At 37.3% G+C, this 9,848-nt stretch overlaps 1 pseudogene; it reads left to right on the top strand.

The window, feature by feature from the left end:
• Window positions 1–226: 226 nt before the first annotated feature.
• On the top strand, window positions 227–796 carry LOC149570687 (tRNA (guanine-N(7)-)-methyltransferase pseudogene; annotated as a pseudogene).
• The last annotated feature ends 9,052 nt before the right edge of the window (window positions 797–9,848 follow it).

Raw genomic sequence — 9,848 nt, 5'->3', positions numbered from 1 at the left:
TTTTCCCCCTTTCTCAAATTCAAAACCCCCGTTTTGTCAAATTTGTCCGTTGAACAAGACCGTGACTACACAGGGGTTGCAAAGATCTTGAAGAAATATGACAAGACAACGGGAGGCGTGTTACGGCAGCCATTCATCCAGGAGGTTCTACAATAGCCATTCTTCACCACAGAGCTTCTCTCCAATCTCGTCAAGAAATGTGAAGAAAAACCCTCAAATTTGAGCAATGTCGCATGCTAGAGAGCATTGCGCATCCGTAAAGCATCCAAGGAAGAATTTTTACAGAGCACGAGCTCACAGCAATCCTCTCAGTGATTCGCACTTTCCTGTACCTCTCTATCCGGCTCAATTCGATTATGCCGACCATTTCCCTTCATATTTCTCCGAAAAACATCTCCAAGACAACAAATCTCCAGCGCCTAACCCTAATGGTGAAGCTCAAGAAGAACATGAAGTCTCGAACTCTAAGGATTTGAAACTAGCGAACGCATGTTCTGCCTCAACTGGTCAAGAAAAGAAAATTCAATTTGCAGATATTGGCTGCGGCTTTGGTGGGCTTCTGGTGCAGCTTTCACCCATTTTCCCATCGACCTTGATGATAGGCATGGAGCTCCGCGACAAGGTAAGCGAGTATGTTAAAGAAAGAATTTTGGCTTTGCGAAAAGCGAATTCGGGCCATTATGATAATATCTCTATAGTGTCCCTACTGATTTTGTTTCTAGAGCATATAAAAAGGAAAAAGGAGGAGAAAGAAGTAGCAGAAACTTTTCCATACCTTGGGTGCTCGATTTGGTGATTCGGAGGTAGTGATAATTCTCGGCGGCAGCGGAGCTCGATTCAGCAGTAGCAGATAATGAGCAATATGCCTCTTTTTTTTTTGCCTTATAGCCTGACGACGTCGCAATTGTGACGTCGTCGGGCTATAACTCAAAAAAAAAAGCCAAATGCAAATTGACGTCGCAAAACACTCCCAAATCTATTAGTGAATGAGTTCATCTTGGATATTTAAGAAGGCATGACCATATTTATTAGTTTCCCTAGTTATTGGGCATCCAAATCCTAGGCCTTTCTTTTTCTCTTCTTTGTATGCTTCTACAGGTTTCCTAATGCCTAGATCCTCTTTTCCTAGACCACCTGCTTAATAATCCCATTGTTCAGTGGCAAGTCAATGTGAGTGAGGATATTTCTATTTGAAATAGTCAAGAAGATTTTTTTCTTTTGGAGGTGGATCCTTGTATAGCTATGTGTTGATATCAAGGGCCATTTCTTCACCATTAAGGATCCCAATTGTAACAAATGTGGTGGGTCTGATTTTCTTGAGCTAAGGAGTTATGTCTTTCTTTGGTTCTTGATAGGTTGGACACCCCCAAGTATGTGGATCAAGAGGCAAGGTGCCAACAAAAAATGCATCTAAGAGACTATATTTTCCATAGCCTTGGTGGTTGATCTTAATTGTGGAGAATGTGGAGGCTAAGACGGTATCAGGGTTGTGGTAGGTACTAGAAGAGTTGGCAACGGTGGTGCCAATCTAAATACCTAGGAAATAGTTATCATAGGATATTTCTAGCATATTTCAATGTGAAAAGCAATATGGATTAGCATGAATGGTTATCTTAGTGCCATGATGCATAAATTTGATGCACTAATGATAAGTGGATGGAATGGCTTTCATAGAATGAATCAATGGTCAGTCAAGGAGGATGTTAAAAGGTAGGTTAAGATCAACCATATGGCACACTATTTCTTGCATAACAGGCCCAACTCTAATGGGAAACAAGATATTTTCCTCTTTAATTCTTTACAAGTTATCATAGGCTTTGATAGTGATGACCTCATTGATAATGTTTTCTTTAGTGTATTCTACTTGTTTAATCAACCTCAAAGTACATAGTTTCAAGGCAAACCCATTATCTATCATGACCCTTTTCATAAAAAATTCATAAACCATGACATTTATGTGGAATGGAGGGATGTGATCTGGCTCAATTTCTGAGACATTAGAGGTTTGAAGGATAGTGCACATGAGGCAATGAGGTGTCCCACTAGATTTCTAATCTCTACGATGTTGATATCAGTGGGGACATGAGATTCATGGAGGGTATTGTTAAGGATTTGTCTATAAAGTGGGCTTTTGTAGAGTAAATCTAGGATGGAGATTTGGGTTGGCAAGTTTCCATGATGTTCCACTATATTGTATTATGTGTGTGGCTGAAGGAGCAAGTCCATGCACTGGTGGCCCTACAATATTGAGTTATTTTCATCATGTTGTGATTGCACATTGATTTTTTGGGCCTTTGATATTTAGCACATTAACATCAGGTTTATCTTGTGATATATATTTGATCAAATTACCATAGTCAAGGTATGTCAAAGCATAGTCTTTTGATTTTTCATGATTGTCACCTTGCTTGCCTTGGGCATTGTATTAGAATATATCGTCCACTGATATAACTAAGAGGGGGGTGAATTAGTTATCAAACTAATATCACAATTATCAAACTTAAACAAACTTAACCATATGAGTAATATAAACTGAAACCACAACAAGATACTTGTTGGAAGCATGAATGTTGATGATACTTGTATGAGAGAGTATTGTAGAAACATGATTAGATCATTATCATGATGATATGTTACATTCATGATTTTTTGTCATTGATATCAACATAGTAGTTTTCTATGGTATCTGATAGAAGAACAATAGAAAGATCAAGTTGCTACAAATAGATAGTTGAGCATTTTTACTAAGCAAGGTTAAAGGGATATACTACCAAGTGTTTAGTATTTGCAGCTAACCTTGGAAGCATAAGATATTAATTCTGGAAGAAGTTATGCAAGTTTTAGTGAAGACTGTTCCAAGATAGAGTTTGCAAAAGCATGTTCAGGTAAACTTTTTATATCTCTTAGTAGAGTTGTTATTCTAAGAAGTTGAAGTTAGAGATGCGAAGATGACATTTTGGAGATGACATAGCTAAGCTCGCTCATCATAATGTTACATGTATGGAAAGTTATTGAAGTTACAAGGTGAAAGAATAATGTTATCACTAAGTGTAACTTGTTCTTAATAAGGTCCTATAATAATTAATTGAGAAGGTGTAATAGCTAACTCAGGAAATTGTTTTATGGATTGAGTATAAAGGAAGGACATTTTCCTTTATCATGAGAAGAAGCAAGAAATAAATTATAAGTAGCACAAAGAGTGAAATGTGAAGATAAGAAGAACAAAGAAAAGTTGGTGAGAACTTCATGTTGGCGCACAAAATTGCCTTCTCGATTTTGAGCACCATTGAAAAAATCAAGCCCTTAAATGCTTTTAAAATGCATATGTGCTTGGTTGTACCCGGCTATCCATTCGAGACCCCTAAGGTGTTTAATGCTTCTAGCACCTTTCATTCAGCATGCCTAAGCATTTCGTGAAGTTAAATTGAGTTTCTAAGTCATTTGGCAAAGTTCTATTTTTAGCTAGTATCAATTTTGCATTTTCACCTAAGTGTCAAAAAGCGACAGGAGGCTTTGTTTGTAAATGAATATCTTGCACCCAGAAATGTTTCATGACCTGCCACTTTGGGGATGTTTAGTGTCTATAATAGAGAACCTATGTTTCAATTTTCAAGTCATTTTGAATTCGTTTGACTAGGTTTCGCACCCCGCAAAGTTGGTCATTTACTATTTTGTGCATTTAACTAGTTATTCACAATTTTGGGAAGCCCTGTTCGACCAATCATATCTTTGACCCAGTTGACCCAAATGAAAAAATTCTTTTTGCATTGTGTTCCAGGGGTCAGAGACTTCCTATGTTTAAATTTTTAAGTCCTAACGAATCTGTTTGATTAGTTTTCAAAAGCAATTCCGAACACAATTTATGACTTTTTACTGGTGTCGGCACTTGCAAATTTATCAGTACCCCTGTTCGTGACGTTATAATTTGAAATCTGTGATTGGCAAGATCGGACAGTTTGTTCCCTTGTATTGTCCACTGAAAATACTACAAGTTTGCCAATTTTTTAGAACTTGACGAATCCATATGCACACTTTTCTAGGTCAATTCCATTCACAAAAACTGCTTTTTGTCAGCGCGTCCAGTTGCAAAATTTTGAGTAGCCTACTTTGAACGTTCGCCATTTGCACCTAGTTATTCATCATGAGCCAAAATTGCATAGTCATACTTACCTCATGACAGAGTTTTAACACTCCAGTTTTCATCTCCCCATGTGCTCATTTGCCTAGTTTTCCAAGCCAAATCTGAACCTTGTTTGTTGTTTTTTGACGTGTTTTCTTGCAGGTAAATCTGAGAAGGAAACTTTGACAACGAATATCTTTTGACCCCGAATTCTTCATGAGACGAGATTCAACAAGCTGAGAGTGTGCGGAACAGAGATTCAGTGTGCTACTTTTCAGAGCCTGGTCAGTTGTTCGGGTCAGTTTTCAAAGGCAGTCAACAGGAACTCATGCCGCAAAAAATGACAGTTTGCGGATAAGTGGTAAAATGGTTTCCAGTTGATTAATCAGTGGTCGAATTTGTTTCTAATCAGTGCTGAAGGGGTTAGTTTGCCAACTCAGATGTTTGAAAACGAAAAATTTTTAGCCGGACCTACTTTGGGGTCCGACTAATTGCCTCAGACTGATTGGATGTCTCAGGATCTTAAAGGCATCACTGAGTTTTCAAAATGACTAAAATGGATTAGATCGAATATGGTCTTTTGAAAATATAAAGGCAAGCCAATCAGTTGAGAGAAGGATAGATGGGGATATGCACTGGCATGCACCAATGGAATGAAAAATAGTTTTCAGTATTATATGGAAGATGCTAAATTTGACCTTTTTCTTCTAAAGATAAATATGTTTATTATAGAATCTATACTCTCTCAATTGCATTAAAATATGTCAGGTCTGATGCCATGATCTTGTGATATATGTGCTATGAGCCAAAAAGACGCATTGATGAAGACAAGTTTGCAAGAAAATAGAAGCATTCAGCATTCAAATAAAAAACCACGGCATTAGCAAGTGATGCTCACGTGGTGGAGAAAAAGGAAGCCACTGTTAGGATAAACCATGGACAGAAATAAAAACTACATGCAAATATAACCAATAACAAAAAAAAATAGAACACACAGAAATGAACACAAGGCACCAAGATTTAACGTGGTTCACCCAATCCCTGGGCTACGTCCACCAAACAGCAAGTCCGATCTTATTACAATCCAGTGATTACAACCTGATTACAATCTGTAATCCCTTACAGCTCAATACCGCCGCAAGAACCAATTTCGTATCACCACACATAAAAAATACCCAACCCTAAGCCCTTTTTATACAAGTATTAAACCGCTTTAGGGTTATAACATGTCAGCCATATGTCGGCCATAATATGTCGGCTACCATGTCGGCTACTTCCCAAAAAAAAAAAAAAAAATTTGGGGCGATGCCCCGAACCCCACTATTTATGAAGTATGTACAGTACTTTCCTGATCAGTCACCACAATCTAACAGCCACTGCCAGTCTGAAAAAAGAGCAGTCACACCCAATCAGAGCATCCTGCTATTTGAAGAGGGAGAACAAGGCAGAGTCCAAACTAAGAGTTTAAAGCCACCAGTAAAGAAGCTGACCAGTCAAAGAATAGGGGAGGCATCTCATAACAAAGGCAATTACACTTGCTAAAAAAAACCTACCGATGATAGAAGCACGCCTCACACGTCAAGAATAGAGGAGCTAGCGTGAAGAGAAAGTCGATCCATACAATTAAAAAATGCAGAGGATGTCTCAGCCAAATCACAGGAAGAGCGCAGAACATAGCTTCACATCCACGTTGAGAACAGAGGCAACCCACATTTTTTGATACAGAAGGAAATGCCCAAGTTAAAAGGTAAAATCCACATGCAAAAGAGGAAATCTGCTAGTTTTTAAAGCGTATGAAAAGGAGGATGTAGCCTTAACAACCGTCCAGCAAACAACTGAGATCCTCACACCTTCTAAGTCACTTTCAAATATAGAGCTCATGCAAGGCATATAGGAAGGAGAATCACACATTAAAAGGGGAGTCTCATTTCCAAAAGGCTGCAGGCATTGAAATGGAGGCAAAAACAGTGATAAACCATTGTCCCACATCGATGGGGAAATGGGAATTATAAATTTTTTAATACCACTCTACACAATATGTATAACGAATTGAAGTGAGAGACTTTTGAAAGGCAAGGGCGCATGTGGAAGGTGGGGCCCCGATGTGATGTCAACTGGAGGCAAATAAGATATAATTTTAAATGAAAACGCAATTAAAGACCGATTACGTCATCAAATTGAAGCCCGCCAGAAAAGTAAAAATCCGGCTAGTTGCTATGTCGCTAGCCGAAAAATTTAAGAAATTTCGGCTAGCGACATAGCGACTAGCCAAAAAATTTCAAACCCGGCGAGAAGTTAGTAAAGCATTGTGGGTCCCTCATGTAGGAGCAACAGTGAACCAGATTGCACCACGTGGCACAACCGACAGTCCTCGTTACCTCGCTAAAGCAAACTTGCTCACCGATTAATATAGCGAAGTAGTGAGTGTGACGTGGCATCCATGTAGCATGTTGATGTGGCAGTGAGCTGAACCAATCAGAAGCTGACACGTGTCAAGAGTGGTCAACATGGTTTGACTCGGATAGAAAGTGGTGGGGAATTTGCGAGCTTACAAAATTTTAATATTTTATTATTTTTGTTTCCTCAAAAAACTCACGTGAATAACATTTTAAATAAAGTTTGAACTTTAATATAGTTTGAACTATATGTAAAGTTTAAAATTTGGCAAAACATGTGCAAAGCCATGAACAGAGGCCTGATTTTCAAACAGCCATATCTGGGGCTATTTTAATCCAAACTAGGCACTCCAATATACCTTTGGAACTGGGAGTGCCTGAATTTTTGGAATATGGGGTCAGATTTTGCACAGCATTGCAGTGGTTCAAGTTATAAGTAGTTTTATAGTTTTTGGGGTTTTCTCAGTACAGTGAGCAGATCTGATCATGGGTCATCAAAGGTGGTTATAGAGAAGATCTCAATACTTGGTGAAGTTTGGATATGGAGAAAATAGACTCTAAAAGGTTCATGCTTTTAGAAATTACCTGGTAACTGGTTTTTTCAATTTTTACCGTGTTTTCACTTTAGGAGCAGAAATCAGTTACAATCTAATGATGAATTAGAAGATCAGATGGGATGAAAGAAGAAAGAGGTTACTCAGTTGCACAGGATTGAATTTCAAGTGGACACTTGTCATCTTCATAACAGATCCGAGATTTCTTTCTTGTCTATATCTTTCTTTCTCTGATACTTTGTAAGGGTTCCAGTCTTTGGAGAAAAAGCAGTCACTACTGAGATACCAGATTTTGGATCCAGTTTTGATATGTTCCCATACAGTGATACCACATATTTCTTCAGCAATTTCTCTCATGTGAACAGCAGTAGGAAGATAAATACAAATAGTTCAGATCTGTTAGGTTGTTTCATGTCTTTCATTTCATGCATATGATTGTATATTTTCAAGGAAATAATGCAAAGAGTAGCAGATAATTAAGTTTTAGCTGAATCTTGTCTCCATTCTCATTGAATTTCAATGTTTTACGATCTTTGAACAAATAGTTTAGGTCATAGTTGCAGTCCCCTAAGACTGTATGTTGTTTCATTGTTGCTGATAGTTCAAGGAATTGTGTAAATGCTTCATAGAAATCAACAGGGTTGCAGATTTATTGAGGAGGATAACAGGTAAGAATGAGATTTTAAACTGAACATAGATGTCTATTTACAAGTTAAATAAATAGATCTATATCTGAAGATACACACATCTCTCAGATATTCACATGTATGTTTGTGATCCATGAATTTGTCCAATGGACTAGGCACTGATCAGCTACAGGTTCATTACTTTATCATTGCTGCATATGTGAGGGTTGTTGAAATCAACATCAAAAATCAAACACTTTTCCCCTTTCATGTTGAAGAGTTATCATAGAATGCCCTCACTCAGCTTATGAGGTTCATAGATCTACATCTAGCTATCGTAGGTCTATGTTATTTCATGGGTTCTTAGGAGAAATAAGGGTTTTATCTGCTTCATATTAGATTCAGTGTATGCTTTGACAACTGGTACCATATAAAGAATCTACAGGTCTACCCGCCTAGGTTTTGCAGAGCCTGAAGTAGAAGGGTCATGCCTTATAGTTGGCTTGGTGTCTGAATGGATGTGTTGATAATGGGAGTTAGCTGCCCCTAGATGTGTCATATTCTCATCAGGGTAATTGGAAATGGGTAACGTTTTCAAACACCAACAAAATGGCGACTCTGTTGGGGAGGCTGTGAAGTAATTCACTGTTAAAAGGACAAGAATCTCTGGTATATAATTTGAAATTTTCAGTCCTACTCTCAGTTGGGTTTTGCCCATCCGAATCGCCAACAAAATGGCGACTCTGTTGGGAAGTTGCATTCAGAAAGAACCAAAATCTCTACCATGAAACAAATTGGATATAACATATCAATAGCAAGATGTGTTCCCTTTTCCTTGCTGAAGTTTCATGTTCCCTAGTTAAGCTTTATTCATGATCAGCAGTAGGTTGTAAAATTGGATGAAAATTGTGTTCTATGACTGTCATAGGTCTATCTTCAATCAGTCTAGTTTGCAAATACTATCAAGAAAGTTTCAAACTCAAGAATTCATTTATAAAGTATATTTTCTTTTCAAGATGTCAGTGATCTACAAGTTTTTCCTATAGTGAAGGTCTAGTTCAGATTTGTCAAGTGATAAATTATGATTTATTTCTCACAAAGCATGAGTGGCGACTCTCAAATCTCTGTACCATTTGTTCCTAGTTGATTTCATTGCAAAATCTTGAAGGACTTTCAGTTGTATGGGCAGATCTGAAGCTTTTGGTAGTTTCTTGAAAAGGAATTCTAAATTCTTGATAAGTTTTAAAGTGTTGTTTGAAATATGCTGTTATAAAGAAACTGAAATGTAAAAAATCAATCACAAAAGTGATTATTTTATTCCTCTTGCAAAGAGGTGGTGACTCTACAAATTTTTTACCAGTGGTGTAAAGGATTTTCAATCTTGCACCTATGCCAGATCAGCAGATCGAAGTTTTCCATCAACACTTGAGGTATTTTGATTTTCATGCCTTCTTTTCATGGAAGTCAAGTGTTTAAAACATTGCCTCTATTAAGTTATTTTCAGCACTAGAAAGAAGAGGTAGAAATTTTGTTCTATGATGGAGTCGGATCTCAGATCTGAGATTAGTTTGCCAAATTTTGAGAGTCTAGAAATTGTGAATAATAACATTGCTATGTTGAATACAATGGTCTACAAAAGGATTATCAATCTTATCAGAATTCAAGTAGGAAGTAATCAAGGTCTAAGTGTCGAACAATGTTATTTAAGGCTTAAGTCGATAATCAGTAAGATGCCTTTTCATTGTAGACCTGAGGAATCTTCCCTGCCAAGTGTTTTCCTTGATGTTCTAGTACTCGATTCAATCAATTGGCCAGCACCTATAAGATTACAAAAGTTTTTACAAATTGAAAGATTCATTCAGGAGATGGAAGATGATGATTACAAATTTCATGACATATCTTCTAATGATAATGAGTGTGCTGAAAGCCAAGGTAGCAATGAATACAATGAATCCGTAGAGCAAGATAATCTATCTTCTGAATGTAAAGAGGTGGATTCAAATGTTAATAAATCGGGTAATAGCAATCAGCATAAAAAAGATGGATATAAAAGAGAAGATAAATTAAGTTACAGTACATATGAATTTGAAGAAAGTTGTAACAATAGTAGATCCAGTGATTGCCATGATAAGAAAGAATGTTGTAATAATTC

This window comes from Cupressus sempervirens, chromosome 3 (genome assembly GCF_028749045.1).
Source record: "Cupressus sempervirens isolate cs-2001-9-10 chromosome 3, ASM2874904v1, whole genome shotgun sequence".
Lineage (NCBI taxonomy): Eukaryota > Viridiplantae > Streptophyta > Pinopsida > Cupressales > Cupressaceae > Cupressus > Cupressus sempervirens.
Note: the sequence above shows the minus strand (reverse complement) of the source record. Positions and strands in the feature narration are given on the sequence as shown.